The sequence below is a fragment of the Rattus norvegicus genome, chromosome 18 (assembly GCF_036323735.1).
Source record: "Rattus norvegicus strain BN/NHsdMcwi chromosome 18, GRCr8, whole genome shotgun sequence".
NCBI lineage: Eukaryota > Metazoa > Chordata > Mammalia > Rodentia > Muridae > Rattus > Rattus norvegicus.
The window spans coordinates 25,427,606-25,444,707 of NC_086036.1; the positions used below are offsets into that span (position 1 = coordinate 25,427,606).

General features: G+C 45.1%; 2 long non-coding RNA genes across 4 annotated transcripts; one reads left to right on the forward strand and one right to left on the reverse strand.

Annotated features, from left to right (window-relative positions):
• Positions 1–507: 507 nt before the first annotated feature.
• On the reverse strand, positions 508–8,076 carry LOC120098267 (uncharacterized). Of its 3 annotated transcripts, none has more exons than XR_005496415.2 (3): positions 4,846–5,343; positions 3,007–4,096; positions 508–752 (listed from the first exon to the last, which is right to left on the reverse strand). It is a non-coding gene; the product is annotated as an uncharacterized LOC120098267 (long non-coding RNA). The 3 variants fall into 3 exon arrangements; XR_005496417.2 differs by lacking the exon at positions 508–752 and having other exon boundaries at positions 2,884–3,319; positions 3,590–4,096; positions 4,846–5,338; XR_005496414.2 differs by lacking the exon at positions 508–752 and having other exon boundaries at positions 2,884–4,096; positions 4,846–8,076.
• On the forward strand, positions 3,731–16,068 carry LOC120098268 (uncharacterized). Its single transcript, XR_010059798.1, has 4 exons — positions 3,731–3,866; positions 4,260–4,342; positions 7,985–15,655; positions 15,749–16,068. It is a non-coding gene; the product is annotated as an uncharacterized LOC120098268 (long non-coding RNA).
• The last annotated feature ends 1,034 nt before the right edge of the window (positions 16,069–17,102 follow it).

The window sequence follows — 17,102 nt, forward strand, 5'->3', positions numbered from 1 at the left end:
TTGGCTAATGTAAACAGCTGAGTGCAAGCTACAACATCTAAGAAGCCTCTGGGAATTTGAAAACATTCTTGGAAGAGGCTGGTTTCATTAATATTTAAAAGGTAAAATGCTTCCACCCTGGTCCCAGGTGTAAGACCATCCCTGGGGGTTAGAGGCTCAGGGCAAATCACACAAAGCCAGCTGCCCCCAAAATGCATGTTGGAATTGGGTAAAAATGAACGAACATCAAAGACACTTTGGAGAGGGACAGGAAGGTGAAAGAACATGGTAGCTTCAGGATGTTTGTAAAACTGGAAAGGATGTCATGAGACAATCAGGTTTAGTTAACCCCGACACCAGCTTGAAGGACTTTAAGCCTCTTGTTCCCGCTTCCCTGCCATTAAAGGAGGGAGAACCAAATGGAAGACTCTGGGGTGTTTTCATGAAGGATGCTATCTCTCCACATAAGCAGGTATCTTACAGACTACCAAGTCTAGCTGTTTTCAAAGGAGTCATAACAATACGAAATAGTTCTTCTAAGCAAATCTTTATTATAAAGGACAGGGCTACCCAGAGGGAGGAAGGGCACCCTTAGGTCACACAAATGTGTCTCATTATACTGCCAGTGTCCTTCCCACATGTAATCCTCTCTCTTTAGTACACATGATAAGCCATCTGAACAAACCAACTCCCATCTTTATGCCGAAGCACCGGAAACATGAATACCATGAATAGTCCGTTAGCCTGCACTGTGGTCAGGGCAATCAATAGAGCTGTTGGTTAAGAACAAAAGTTGGGACTGTCACTAGCCTTCATTCAATTCCAAGTCCTATACTCCTTTTTAGTTAATTAATTTATTTTTTTACTTATTCACTTTACATCCCACTCACTGCTTCCCTCCCAGTCACCTCCTCCTTCCTCTCTTCCCCCTTCTCCTCTGAGCAGATAGGAGCCCACTGGGCATCCCCCCAGCCTGGCACTTCAAGTCTTTGGGAGGCTAGGTGCTTTCTCTCCCATTGGGGCCAGACAAGGCAGTCCAGTCAGAAGAACATCTCCCATAGTCAGGCAACTGCTTTTGAGGTAGCCCCCATTCCAGTTGTTAGGGACCCACATGGAGATCAAACTGCTCATCTGCTACACATGAGCAGAGAGGCCTAGGTTCAGCCTGTGTAAGTTCATTGGCTGGTGGTTCAGACACTCAGAGCCCCGAGAGTCCAGGTTAGTTGACTGCTGGTCTTCCTGTGGAATTCCTATCCCCTCCAGGCCTGCAATCCTTCCTCCTATTCTTCCATAAGAGTCCCCAAGCTCTAGCCACTGTTTGACTGTGGGTGTCTGTATCTGTCTGAGTCAGCTGATGGGTAGAACCTGACAGAAGACAACATGTTCCTGTCTGCAAGCCTAACAGAGTATCATTAATCGTGTCAGGGATTGGCGCTTGCCCAAGGGATGGGTCTCAAGTTGGACTGTTTATTGGTCGGCCATTCCTTCAGTCTCTGCTCCATTCTCAATCCCTGCATTTCTTATAGACAGGATGTTTTGGGTTGAGAGTTTTATCACTCTACTAGGGTTCCTGCCTGGCCACAACAGGCAGCCTTCCCAATGCTGTGAGTCACAGCTAAGAACACTCTCATTGATTCTTGAGTGCCTCCCCTATCCCAGATCTCCATCTCTTCTGGAGATGACGCCTACCTTCCCCCTCAGTCAGATGCAGATTTCCATTCATGCTCATGGTCATCCAGCCATCCCCTCTGCCCCTCCCCACCCCTGACCACAAACTCTCCCACTCCCCTCCTGATCCCCTCTCTCACCCAGTTCCCTCCCTCCATCTGCCTTCCACAGCCATTCCATTCCCCCTTCCAACTGAGACTCAAGCATCTTGCTTGTGCCCTCCTTCCTGTTCAGCCTCCTCGGGTCTGTGGAGTACAGGAGACTGGGTTCCCTCACTCAGGATGATATTCTCACGTTCTATCCATTTGTCTGCAAAATTCATGATGTCTTTGTTTTTAATAGCTGAATAATATTCTGTTGTGTAGATGTACCATATTTTTAAAAAAATTCCATTCTTCAGCTGAAAGACACTTGCTCAATATGTTCCTAGCAGCCTTATTCATAATAGCCCAAATCTAGAAACAACCTAGATGTAACCTAGATGTCCCTCCACTGAAGTCCCATACTCTTTTTTTTTCTCGGAGCTGGGTATTGAACCCAGGGCCTTGAGCTTGCTAGGCAAGCGCTCTACCACTGAGCTAGATCCCCAACGCGAAGTCCCATACTTTTAACTTCTTAAACACTTGACAACTGGGCAAGGCCTATGGGTCCTGAAAATAATTCCCACTTGTACCGAGCCATTCAGGTTTACTTGTTATATTGTATCAAAATGTAATCCAGCTCTCTTGGGTTTGGTGACATATCCCTGAGCCATTGGAAGAACATTCAAGTTCAAGTTTCCCCCCTCGTCCCAGTTTCTCTTTGACAAATGGAGGTGATAAGGCATATTGATGAGCTAGCTGGCCTACTGATTACTTAGATTGTCAACACCAAGTTGTGATCTATTCTGTGCTGAATTGGTTTCTATAAATTTGATACAAGCGTCAGTATTTCCTGATTTTAAATTGCTTTTTTTCACCACTCCTTGACTTTGAGTTGCTTTTTTTTTATTTATGCTTCAATTTACTCTCTTTGTCATTTCTCCTGAGAGTCTAGTTTATGGAAGTACGCTAGTTAAATATCCTTGCATAGCTGCAAAACGCAGCTGTAGTAGGAAATGTGTGCAACATTTAAAGCTTATCTCCTCAACTCACACGAGGGGTGGCTGGCCTGAGCATTCCCTGGGGAGACTGACTGGGGAGTGAGGACTGGAAATGTAGGGAGTCACGACCTCTGTTTGTCACTGCCATACGCAGGTTAGTGTATAGAACTGGCTTTACTGTGAGTACAAGCAACACACATCACAGACAAGAAAACAGAATCAGGAGCCACATTGTTCTCCAGCCCCAAGGGTGGCTCTCCTACCTCTGAACTACTCACCTTACTCTTAATGCCATAGACCTTAGCCTTGAGTGGAAAATGGAGCATGCCCAATAAATGTTTCATGAACTAAATGGCTGAGGTTTGATTCTTACTCTGGCCTTAGCCAGGAGTAAGAATATTGGAGACAGAGTAGGTAATAATGTATGACTGATCACGAAATTATCCTTCTCCGGACACAGGAACTCCTTGTCTCTGGCTCCTACTCCTGGTCTCTTCTCTCTTTCCAGCAGAGATATTTTTCCCCTTAGCATCCTGTCTCTTCTTGTGTAGCTGTGTTTTCTTCCCACCAAGTTCAGAACATCTGGATCGCCTGGAAGAGTTTCATTTTATACGTTTTATACTGGGAGAAACGTTCTATACTGGGAACATCTGTGAAAAACTCTCATCACAGAGGTCTACACATTCACAAGGCTCCCGGGAGCTAGAAGGGGTGATTGTTTTCTATATGCCAAAAGTGGGTCTACGCTGGCCAAATATCTGACCCCAAACAAAGCTGAAAAAGTTACAACCGTCTGTTCTCTGAACAAGCTTCTGCCATCATTACTGCAAAATGTCTTCCATTTTCAGTTAAGATACGTACTTGTAGAGCATCAACCATCACCAGGAGAAACACAGAACTCGTCAGGTTGCAGGGGGAAAGTGGCGTAGAGTACTCAGACCGGAAATGAGGCTTCTTCATCCCCTCACTCCAAGGCTCGGGGACCGGTTTATAGGAGGGGCCGGAAAGTCTAAGAGCCAGGAGTCAGGGAGGACGAGAGTGAAGCGGTATTCTCTGGACATGGCAGGATGCTGCACTGTGGTCCCATAGCAGCTGTGGTCGCCTGCCTAGGATCAGGGCAGTCGACGTTCAGCATGAGGTGTGCAGGGGCTCACAAGCTTCTATCCCTAGCTGTGGAGGTGTTGACAGTTGGTGACTTCTGGAGGGAGGGGAGACATTTTCCCTTAAGGATGTGGCCTCCTCATAGCTTGACATGGCTTCGAGGGAATGGTCCCCCACTCGTGAATATTTGCGCAGCACAAATTGGACTTTGTGGGCTATCTTTTAAAAGGAGAGATGAGATGAAGACGTGGGAGGGTTACATGAGATCTGGAAGGCGTTAAGGAGAGAAGCGGGATGAGTAGGCTCAAAATACATTGTATTATGAAATTCATAGCAAAGTAACACAAATATTATAATAAAAATAAAAATTTTGGTGAAAATTAACTAGCAGAGAAAAGACTCGTCAGTTCTTCTCTCCTCTCCTCTCCAGCTCAAGGGATAGATTCTGCGCGCCCCACGAGTCTGTGACATCATCAACCACCAAGTGGCTTGGAGTGTGAATGGCTGAAGGAGGTAATCACTGAACTTTATCCTAACCCTTCTGATAGCGTGCCACTTGGAAACCTTCAGTCCAAGAAGTAGTTACGCTAAGCAAAGATAGCTGCCTTTGGCTGTTAGGCACTCACGACATTAGCCAGACAGCAGTTCTAATCGCCTAAAGAAAATCCCAGGCACAGTTTAAGTGTGCACCGAAATAACTATCCACAGGAGGGGAAGCAATCCAACACTAGGAAAGACATTACTTCCAACGGCAAAAGAGAAGGCTAGGGGGAAAAGCAGCGTTTAAGTCATGGTTAGTGTGCCAGGGCAGCAGTGCCCCCTTGCATCTCTGTACAAATTGGGAAATCCAAGCCAGAAAGTTGTCATGGGGTACAGGGAATGGAGGTGGAGGGCAGGATTTAAAGGGGCAATGCTAAGAGGCTCAGAGATCAGTAGACTTTCAGGGAGCCAGGCACCGCCTTGCCCCGTGCTGCTCACTCTGGGGGGGGGGGGGGGGGGGGGTTCGTCCTCCTCACCTGCAGTTGCTTATTTTTTCCAATGTCTGAAAGAGGAGGTCAAACCTGGCCACGCTGAAAGCGGAATGATCACAGGAACCTTACTGAGAAGTCCAAAAATATCTACCGTCCCGCAGGCAGCTGTCTGCCCAGGCTCTTTAATCAGGCCGTTCTACTACAGTTATCACGGTGTGGATCCTTGGAACAGTGGACGTGAACTAAGTGAAGATCAATACGCGGGTCACGGTGAACATTTTATTGACAGTTTCGGTTCCCATCCGTTCGATTTTTTTTTCTGTTCTCGCGGCGTTCTTTGAACTTCCGGGTCTGCGGGCTAATTTTCAAGACAGGCAAATACTCTGGAGGCTTTGCTTATGATCCCATTACACGAAAGTTGCACAACCGTGTTAAACGGAAAAATTATTCCGTAATAAAAGCCTTCTAGGAATCCAGAAATGTAGCTTCCTGAGTGTGGCCCAAGATGAAGTCACCTTATGCCGGATCCTGGGCTGTCATAACTGACTTAAGGCACTAGGAAGCACACTGAGAGAGTTCACACCTTTCCTGTGAACTCTCTGTCTCCACAGAAGATGCCTGTCTCCTTCAGAGGACACCGGAGCCTTGTTGTCTCCCAAGGGTCACTGCCAACATGTTACCCAACATCTGCCATGTGTTTCTTTGAACATTTATGCCTTCCTGTCTGTGCTGTTTAATCCTGCATCTCACTGCTTAGAGCTCAGACAGTTGCAGAAGCCTTACTGGCCTCCCAAAATCTGGTCTTTTCTTCCTGGTATCTGTCCTAAACTCAGCTTCCCACCACGGTTCAAGAGAAAGGTGTCCTTCTATATACATGAACTATATATTTCAATATATAAGGTATATGTACCTTATATTTTAGCTGTATTTCATGCTCCTCACTGGCACATGACACTATCATTTATAAAGGGCAAGGAAAAAACCAGCTACATTAGCACATAATGGATAAGTTACATGAAAATGCCTTGTATTCAGAAGTATTATTCCAATGTAAAGAGATTTAAAAAAAAAAGGTCAAGCACATTTGGGAAGCATTTGTAATAGGCTTTATACATATTCTTATGGTTCCAGTCTCATAAAAGTTTCAATTTGGCACTGGGTCAAGGTGGTGTTCTGAGAACATGAGATTCTGTATACTTTTGCTCTAAACCCTGAAAACTGACAGGAAAAACTTAACATCAAGAAATCCATAAATATATATAAATTTCCAAAAGAGAAAAGGATGGACAAGGAATAATCAAGAAGTCAGAGCCTGGAATGCACTCAGAAGTGACTCGCTCTGAGGAATGCCAGGAAGATCTAGAACTCAGACACAGTAGATGTGGGTGAGTAGATGTTTTCTCAGTCAATGACCAGGATGCTGGGTTTAGACTGTGCTTGGAGCAGTCAGGTGTTTGGTGTCTATTCCCCAGTTTTCTTGATCTGAGCAGTTATTGTCCATGTGTTGTTGTTTTTTGACTACTAAATATGTTCTTTGACAACATCATCCATGTATATAACACATTCTGAATACACTCTCCCCTCCACCCTCTGTCTCCATCATACCCCATCAGCTTCTTTCTACAAAATTCCTTCCCCAGGTTCATGTCTTTTTCTCGTTTAATGGTCCAATTAGCTTAACCAGGGCCTCCTGGGAAACCATGTTTGCAGCTTTCCATTGGGGCTAGTGGAGTCACCAGTGGGTACCCAACTAAATTAATAATCGTCCATCTATCAGAATCTACCCATGGTCAATAGTTCAGCAAGAAGGGCGTGATGAGTCAGCTTGGTTGTTAATTGAGCACATCTGGAATCTGCTAAGACCCAAGTACACCTGTGAGGGGTTTCCATTTTTGGACCATCTGAGGTAGGAAGGCCACACCTTCTGATGGCAGCCCACATAGAAGAAGGAGGCATTTTGGTTTGGGCCTGCTTGCCCTCAATCTTGCTGGCAAGTTCGTGTCTTCTGTGCAGAGGCAATCCTTTCCGGTATTAGAACCAGCCTACCTGAGGTTCAAAATAAACCTGAAAACCATCGGAGAAACCCACACTGAACAACTACCAGACTCTTGGCCTTTTCATCTGGATGAGACACTGTTAGACTAGCTGGACCGCAGCCTGTAAGCCACTTAACAGACCCCCTTTTAATATATATTCATTTGATCAGTTCTGTTAGTATAGAAAACCCTGACTAGTACAGAGTGTTGTGGTCCCGTGAACCTGTCCTCCATTCTGACAGATTATTGATATGGCCGGTCTTGTGCAGGCCCAGTGCAAGAAACCATGGCTGATGCTCATTTATAGTAACAATAATTGTGTTACGCCCAGAAGATGGTGTCCCCTAGTCCTCGTCACAGGATTTTACCTGTGCAGGATGCCTGCATTAGAAAGACAAGGTAATGACTGATGACTGCTGACACCTAAGAGTAATAGAGGTGCTAGGCACGGAGAGAAATACGGATCATGGTCTGCGGTGCTCAGAGCAGGCCCATCTTTTCAATGAAGTCTTTCTTATTTCCGCCGGGCTCGTTAGGCTCCCATCTGCTCTACATCCAACATATCTTCTGCGCGTCTCCCTGGCAGCAATTACCACATCGCGCTGTGTTTGATGGCGGAAAGAACCATAAAAACATTGCATTGGGTGTCACAACTTTGGTACCACAGCAGCTGCTCTATTGCTACTGTGAACAATTCGAAGGTGCTTTTCACTGGATTGTCTTAGTCTCCACTCTGAGAGATGCTTAGGAACATAGCCAGTAACAGTAAGTATGAGAAATACTGATTACAGATCAGCCTGATGTAACCAAGTGAAAGTCTAGACATCTCACAGGGAAAGTGTGTAATTGAAAACGGGAGGGCCATCCTAGAAAGTTACTATGGTTTTGACGCATGATATGAATATATGATTTCTTACTGCCATTCAAATAGCACAGAAAATAGATGATTCAGCTCATCTACACATTGTCTCCCTCTTGTCTTTTCAGTGTAATGTGCTTTACTCTATTATTCTAAACTGTTATAGAAATTATGAGGATGATTTTGGGGGGATTCATTTTTATCAGTACAGATGAATTAAGTCAAAACAAACCCACAAAGAGTCACCCAGACCAGACACACTGTGTGAAATCCCCCTTGCATCCACCAGGAAATTGTCGTTGGCGAGATAGATGTCTATTAGTAAGAAGAGACCTGAAACCCTGCGTGCAAGTGAGAATGGCCTTAGACTCGGCAATTATCCACAGAAAACGTGTACCAATTTGTCTCTGATAGCAGGTAAGTCGGTAAATGATGGCACATGTGGGCGCAGGAAACAGATTGTCCTTGAAAGAGCACCCTAGGCATAAGTCATATCAGGCATGAAGGAAGGCAGGTCAGTGAAGACAGCTCCTTCAGTGTGTAAGAGGAGGCGAGCGTAGCTAGCGCTCTCTCTCTCTCTCTCTCTCTCTCTCTCTCTCTCTCTCTCTCCCTCCCCCCCCTCTCTCTCTCAGGACTGAGGAGGGTAAGTAAGGAGGGTTTCAGGCCTGTGATTCAAGGCTCCAGGGTGTGATATCCTCTCAGAGCGACAACACATTGGATGGTGAGTCATTCTTCAGCATCTGGCAGAAAGACCGTGAGAGGAGAATCAGCAAAGAAGGAAATCTATAGAGCAATAATTACCGTCAGGTGCTGGTGAGACTCGGACAGCACAAAGCCTGTTCCAGTTGTCGGTTACTCTTCTCAAGATGGCTCAGATACATGGCCAGTTGGCTAGTCCTGGGTTCCGACTAGAAACCCAGTGGGGGCTGCCATCTGGGATCCTCTTTGCCATGGGGACTGCTTGGACATCCTCACACCTTGGCTGCTAGCTCCAACTGTGTGTCCCAAGAAACAAGCAGCCTGGGTCCAGAAACTAGGACATTATGGTGTTTTCTATATCCTATTATTCAGGCAGCCATGGAATTCCTGAAATTTCAAGAAAATGAAAAATAGACTGCTCCTCTTAAAGGACCATCAACCACGGCACAGCATTCTGATTCACCACACACCTCAATACTTGGCGCACGGAATTCTATTCTTTGCAGCCTTTTTATAAACAAAAATGGTTGAGAATAAGCTAAATGTCCTTACTGTGGCCCTAAATAAGTAAATTAACTTAATTTTGTAAAGCAAAACACTGCATACCCATAAAAATGAAATAGAAATATTTTCGTGTAGTATGGAAATCATACACAAAAATCCAATTTTTTTGTTCTAGGTTAATTAGCTGTAGTTCATATGATACAAAAGTCACTGAGGCATTTTGAAACACAAAACCCAGTGAATCCCAGTATATTGGATTCAGTGTCCAGTTATTATCCCCATCTAATTCTAGAACCCAGGCATCATTTCTGAAAGAATCCCATTACACAGTAGGCCGTCGTCCCCCATTCTGCCCTCTGTCTGGCCCTAATACTGGTCTTCTGAAGTCAGGACAGGAAAGTCTAAGGCTGTTCCATTCCTTGCTTCCCTAAGGGCCGCTAGCAACAGTAGCTTAGAAGCAGTTTGTCATCTTCAACCCACTTCAGCACAGGAAGAGAGGGTCAAACCTTCAGAGGGCCTCCGTATCCACAAGTGTCCCAGAGGTCTCCATCACACAGCTGTCACATTGTCACCCGGTGCCTTTAGAAATCATAAGTTAAACATCTAGCAGAGTTAGCATTGCACACAGATGAGTATAGGCAGTGAGGAGTTTGGGGTTTGATTCTCATTATTGCTGTAATACATCAGTTACAGCCTGTGAACCCCACTTAGTCAACCAATGTCATAGATTTTTTTCAAAAACAGTGAGTCTCAATTTAATACCTGCAATTTAATAGGCATGGAATTTACATATATTTGGCTTTCCTTAAAGTATGAGGGGAGGAGGCAAGCTCCAGCCATTGGCAACAATCAGGTGGGGATGACAGGTGGGAGCTCTTCTGAAAAAGTCACACACACACACACACACACACACACACACACACACACACGAGTGCACCATGACACTTGGGTGGCCTGTTTGACTAAGGAATTAGCTGCCTGGCCCCCAACAGCGCTACACATCAGGGTCCTCTGTGGAGAGTGGTCAGAAGCTCACCTTTTACCATGCTTCAAGCACAAAGTTCTCTAAATACAAAACTGTGTCATTAAGTGTTTGTTTGTTTACAACAAATAGTCTTGATTTCTCAGCACTCGAAATGAAGAATGGTTGCTATCCCAAAAGGTCCAGCAAAAATTAAAAGGTTTCAGAGTGTGTGGACAATAACTGAGTCTGACTATTTTGAAGGAGATCCAGATACTTCTGTGTCGCATGGCGAATGGCCAGTACATGGTGGGGTCTCATCAGTACACACGAGCTCACTTGCAGTATGACCAGAATGAAGAGCTATAAGAGAGGAGTAATTCCAGCAACACAAATATTTCAGAAGTATGACTCTGTGTGTATGTTTAGATCTGCCTCTCAAACAGACAGACTCTCTCCTGACAGTGACTACTGAGAAAGGGGTATTTGCCATAGAGAAAGGCTCTGAGAAAGCACAGCGGCTCTGAATGATTCCACAGAACGGGACGGCTGAAGGTTCAGGCTCTTAAAGCCAGGTAGGGAAAGATCCAACTGAATCATGGGAACGCTCTTTCCGAGGAGCAGTGGACTCCCTTGGAAAGCGTATACTTTGAGAAATGTGAAGAAATAAGGGCGAGGTCCCCAAAGCGAGCTCAAAAACATCAGACCAGAGAGCGAGAACCCGTAAAGGGGGCGAGGGGCAAGTCCGTGTGAGTGAATTTCTGATAAAGGGAGAGGGGCAAATTCAAATTCCTGCGACTGAGTTTCTTGATGGAGAAATGCAGCTGTCAATATGGACCAAAAGCGATATTACTGTGCACCCCTGTATGCCTGTGTTTGACTGAAGGTTTCAGCATCAATGGTGTGACAAGCACACGCCATTGTGCTTTGGCATCACCTCCAGAGGCAGACCCCTGACTGGAACACCACAGACAACAAAGCTGGGTAGCTGTCAGCAGTAGCTCTCCGTCTCTCCAAGATCACTTGAGATTCTTTAGCATGGAATTATAATTAGCACATCAAAATGGTTTTTCTTTGGTGAAATCAATGACTTAATTAGCATAAAAAATTTTAATTATGTTTTAAATGTTAAATTAAATTGTCATCAATAAATGTGAACTGGTTGGAATATTACATAAATGAGTAATCTCAGCTGCATTTTGCCCCCCAAAAATGATATGCTGTAGCCCTAACCCCCAGTGCCTTATTGGGTCAGCTATGCCCTGTTTGGGGAAAGTGGGGCATTCCCGAGGGACTCCTAAGAAGTAGCACATAGAACAAGTGACACATGAAGACAGAGGTTGGATAAGCCGCAGTAGAGCCAGGAGTGCTTGGGGACTACAGACCACCACCAGACTTCCGCCCAGTTCTATGTGCTTCCTGTACTGCTGGCATTTTAATTACACCTTCTAGGCTACAGAAACACACAAGGAGACATTTCTGCTGCTTTTAAGACATCCAGTTTGTGAAAATTTGTTATTTTCATACTAACAATAAGGTCTACAATTCGTGAGAGGACGACAGCCTAAACCCTTATGGGTAACATTTATATTAGTCAAGATGCACACACACACACACACACACACACACACACACACACCACAGACACATATACACACACAGACTCTACATAGAGACACACATACAGAACATACAGACTTACATATATAAGATACACACAGAGAGATAAACGGACACACAGACACACAGACATACAGACTCGCATACACACAGAGAGAGACACACAAACACTCACACATTCATGTACTTACCAACACACACACACACACACACACACACAGAAACACACACACAGATGCACAGACACACAGACATACACACATACACTCACATATTAAGACACGGAAGGGATGATAATTTTTAAGATCTGCAGAAGGAACTGGTAAACTTTATCAAGTCCCAGGAACACTGCTGGGATAGTTGAGTCCAACAGACTAGAAGACACAGGAAGAGGCGACGTTTCAGCTCCAGTACAGACAGAGAGTGGCCACCATCTTAGCTACCTCCTGCCAGGAGGAAGAATCTCCCCGCTCTTGAAGGAGAGGCAGCACTCGTGCAGTCAGGCCTTCAACTGATGGGGTGGGGCCCTTGCACACTGAGAGAGGCAATGTGCTTACTCGGTCTGCTGATTTCGGTGCCAACCAGACCCCAAAGCACCCTTACAGGAACTCTCAGGATAACAGCAGGACAAGCTTCGGGACAGTCTAAGGTCAATCCCACTTGACAAAATCAACTGTCACAAGATTCAACCAGACCTTTAAGGAGTCTTATGTTCAATACCAGTGCACTGATGGCTGCCTGTGCCACCTCTTGGTCCAGAGGGCTCCTGTTCCTTGCCTGGCCATGTTTGCTTGGGTAAGCTGCTTGTAGAACATGAGGCAGTAACAACCAAGAGGGAAACACCACCATTCTCAAATGTGTAAGTTTGTGATCTGCGTTACCATACATGGTAATGAGCGTGTTTAGTAAATGTTGCAGCAGAATTTGAGGTGAGAGTCACTTTCAGTTGTTTGGGAAGTAAGTTTGGAGAGAAAGTAAACTCTAAGCTTTCTTAATCTCCTTTTGTATTACATTATCCACCAAACAAATGTGTGACTGGAGAGCCACGCGGCTGGGAAGGGCTTCAGAAAGTGTGTTCCAGCCAGCTTCCCTGACATCCTGAAGGTAAAGCAACCCCAGTTGGCATCCGGGCCATATCACTATTTACTAACAATTATCAGCATTCTCAACCTGTAGAGGGTTAATGTGGGCTTCCCTAAGTTGGGTCAAGTAAAAATATTCAACTCAAGTATAGTTGAGTTAAAATAGTATTAAAATGATGTTGTTGTTGTTGTTGTTGTTGTTGTTGATGATGATGATGATGGTGATGATGGTGGTGATGATGATGATGGTGGTGGTGGTGATGATGATGATGATGATGATGCAGCCAATGTATTTACACTAATGTCTTAGGCTCATGAGACTCATAGAAAGCTCAGGTGAGGAAAAGATGTATTCTAATAAGCTTTAGGTTTGTTTTGGTTCTGATGACTAATTGTCTTGTACTGCTATTACCCTATTAAAGATTCAGATGAATAAAAATATTAAAAAGACACTTGGCTTCAAGTTTAAATGATGTTTTACTAGCATGAATGGCTGAGGCAGGGGTGAATAAATAATAAGAAAGGCCAGAGGAAAGAAAGGCTAGCTTAGATTTCTGCCACCGCTCTAACAAATTACCATAAATCTAGTGGCTAAGTAAGCACAAACTCATTACCCTATAATCACACAGGACAAATGTGCAGCTGGGTACCCCTTGGGTAAACTCCAGGTATCCAAAACTCAGGCATCTCTCTCCAAGTGCCTGTTCAGGTCATTAGAAGTTAGGTATAGAAAACAATACACCCCACCCCTACAATTGCCAGTTGTGTAGCCAAGTCCCTCACTCTCCTGCTGGTTGTAGCCTAAGAGCTGTTGCCACCTTCCAAACGCCACCAGCGTGTGAGATGACATAACTGCAGATGGCAAGGACTAAAATGCAGACATCTTTTGTGGGAACACCATTTCGTCTGTCACACAGGAGGATAGAGGAGCCGGGAGAGGCTAATTATCTGTCAGGCTTCCCATCTTTCTCCCATCCCACAGCTTTCTCTTCACTCCCTTCTAGTCCTACCGACATTCTTTCCCACAAAGCAAGATGGTTAAAAGATCTTCAGTCAAGACAGAAACACATGCCAAGTAAAGGTAGACACACCCTGCAATTGTGGGTCGTTGTTGTGGGGTTTCTCAGGGACTGAGGCGCACTGGCTGGATAGAGCATTGCCCCTTGCACCAGACCTTGTCTACGGGTATTCAAGGTGCTGTGAAATCCCAGAAGAGAGCACGTTCACTCAGATGTGCTTATGCACAGTCCACACATTTTTTAGCTCTCCAGATATTCTTCTTCTTAGCACTCCTAATGCTAAAACGAATTACTGATATTAACACTGCATGTGTGATCTATGTTAAAACTGGATCTACAAGAAACTTTTAAGAAGTCCACATTTTGTTAAAGTGTAAAATCATACTGAGCTTTACAAGCTTTGATTCTCAACCGACTTGCTCTCTGGCTACGTGTTTATGAAGCAGTTTTATCCATCAGAGTTCTTTCTCAACTTGTACATCCTGTAGTAGATCCGAGTCGAAGAGTGGGGAGAGGCTCTGGGCTAGCTTGTTTGGAGCTGGTACTGCAAGAATTAGCTGAGAGGCCTTGCTCTTTGACTCACAATTGGAGAACGCCCTGTCAGGATGGTGTAGCACTGGAGTAAAGGGAAGAGAAAGCTTCTACCGGAGACAGCAGTCTGGGAGGATCTTGCAACGTCTGATGATCTGACCCTCTGACCCATTTTTAGGCCTGTCTCGGTGGCCTGCTTCTGGCCTCTCATCACAGAAGGAGAGCTTTAAAACTGCTCTCTCTCAATCCCCACTAGTCAAGCAATTCAAGTGGGATGACTTGGGTGGACTCTGCACACCAGATCTAAAACAATAACATCCCTCTCCCCCTGTGTAGACTCAGGCAACCAAAGAGTTTTACTTTAAACTCCAAACGCTGTTAAAATGCAGCTATCACAGGAAAAGAAGAGACAACTTTATCAGTCACGCACTTAAACAGGGGAATGTCTTAATTTTTCTGAAGACTTGATCCTTTCAAGAAGAATGACAGGTAAGAGGTGTGCGGGATAATGTCCCTGTTTTGTTTACTTCCTTTGCTCTAAAGCTCCTTAGAATTTTCTCTTCATAAACATCCTATTAGTTATTCAATTTTTAAGACAACTCTTCCCTAAAAGCATCTTGAATGAAGGTCCTTTGAGACAAATTTCAAGAGATAAATGATGCTCTCCCCAGAGCTAAATAGAAGCTGATGTTAGGCAATCAGCAACAGAAAAAAATAAAATAAAATAAACCCCCTAGTTAACTTTTTCTGAGTCACTTTTCAGAAACATATTAGGAAAAAGATGCAATTTGGATAACACAGACTGTCACATAACAGTATACATGATGACTTACGGCCAAATAAAGTTTCTTAGATCACTAGATTAGTCCCAGTCTGCCCTCAGCATCTCTTTCCATTATGGATAAGGCAAAGTTACTTTTCAGAAGCTACCAAGGGAAGATAGCTGTCACTTCTGAGGTAGCTGCTTACCTCCCACTGCATTTCTGCCTCACAGAAGTGGTTTGCAGTTGGAAAAAGGAACTCTGTCTGTCATTGCTTTCTTGTTTGCACTCGGCAGCTTCATCAACCATGAGTGATAACTGGAGAGAGGGGGAAGAGTAAAGCATGGGCACCAGGTTATCAGCCCCACCCCGACCACTTGGAACACTAGAACCAAAGCGGTTCAGATGGCGAAGGCCACGAATTACTGTTCCCGCCATATCAGGAGGAAAGTGGTGTTTGAACACTCAATGCTTCAATGCTTCCACTTTGCAAAACAAAAGAAAATCGACTTATTCACACAAAGTAATAAACTACCCCTCATCGAGTTTCATTTATTGTTTATTATCTTATAATGCCTTCTTCTGGAAGAAGTTTGGGAAGTGTGCATGGCTGCTCAGAGAGTGCATAGCTGTGTGTACACACAGAAGTCCAAGGAGGACATTGGGTAGCCTGTTCCAATGCACTGTCTTATCCCTTGAGACAAGCTCTCCGGCTGATCCTGGTGCCAGCAAATCCCAGAAACACTCCTGACTCCATCCCCCAGGGCCACTCTGGGGTTACAGGTACATGCAAGCATGTCTGGGTTGTCAGTGAGGTGCAGCTGACCTGGTACTAACACTCCAATGTCTCTTCTTATCGCTCTCCTCTCCCTCAAGTGCCTACAAGACTCCGCTCTACCATGAACCACACAACCACAAGTGCCCCACCTTGACTTCCTGTCTATCCTCTGAGGGCTGCATCCTAAGTTCTCAGGACTCCTGCTCTGCTGGCAACTTTGAACAAACCACCCCGGCAAGTTGATCATGCTTTCCATTGATCTTTCACCTTTCCACAACACTCTTCAGATGGCACTGTGTTCCCACATTGGTGTGCATGAGAAGAGAGGAAACATCATGTAGAAATGCTCAGTTCGCCCTTCCCCTACCTCAAAGCCTTAAGAAGACTTCTTGGCAAACCTCGGACTGCTATAAATTCTTCATGTGGTTGATACTTTAAAATGAAAATTGAAATCGAATTTGTTACAAGCCTGTATCATTGTCGTAGGAGGCTTGCTGTTTAGAAAACAAGTCTTGACTCTGCTGGTCTTCTTGTGGAATCCCTGTCCCCTTCTGGTTCTTCAATCTCCCCTTGCCCACCCCCAGGTCTTCCACAGGAATCCCTGACTCCTTCTAGTGTTTGCATGTGGGTCTGTGCATCTGTTTTGGTCAGATGCTGGGTCAAGCCTCTGAGAGGACAGTTACATGAGACTCCTGTGTACAAGCGTAGCAGAGTTTCATTAATAGCATTAGGGGTTGCTTCTTGCTCATGGGATGGGTCTCAAGTTGGGCAGTCATTGGTTGACCATTCCCTCAGTCTTTGTTCCATCTCTAGCCTTGCACTTCTTGTAGGAGGACAGATCTTGGATGGAAGGATTTGTAGATGGGTTGGTGACTTTTATCCCCCACTGGATGTCCTACCTGGATACAGGAGGTGGCCACTTTGGGCTCCATCTCTCCCACTGCTAAGAGTCTCTGCTAGCGTCACCCGCATAGACTCTCTGAAACCTCCCTCACAAGAGCCTGTGACACCCCCTCCGGGGGACCATAAGCCTCTGGCCTCTGAGGGCATCTACACTCACATGCACAGACACACATGCACACTTACTTAACATAATAAAAATAGAACTTTTTTTTAAGTTTCTGAGAGATGGAAATTGGCCTGCTAACATATGAGTCCAATGAGAGATTGGCCACAATTCATCATCCACAGTGTTCGGAACAGATACACCTTCTAAACCTAGGTATGCTATCTTAGCGGCTGGCCTACAGTAACTTTCTAAAGTGGCCGGGACACTGTCTCACCTCTCGCACCTAGTACACAGTTATAAAGGAGTGAGGTTAGCTCAGCGCATGCCCATGACTCCTGACCAAGTGTCCACGATGACAGTGCTCCCTAAGTGTCACTTGCACTGTGCTAGTGTGACACAGTTGTGACCTGCATGGGCAGAGCAGGCTGAGGTGGGAACAGCCA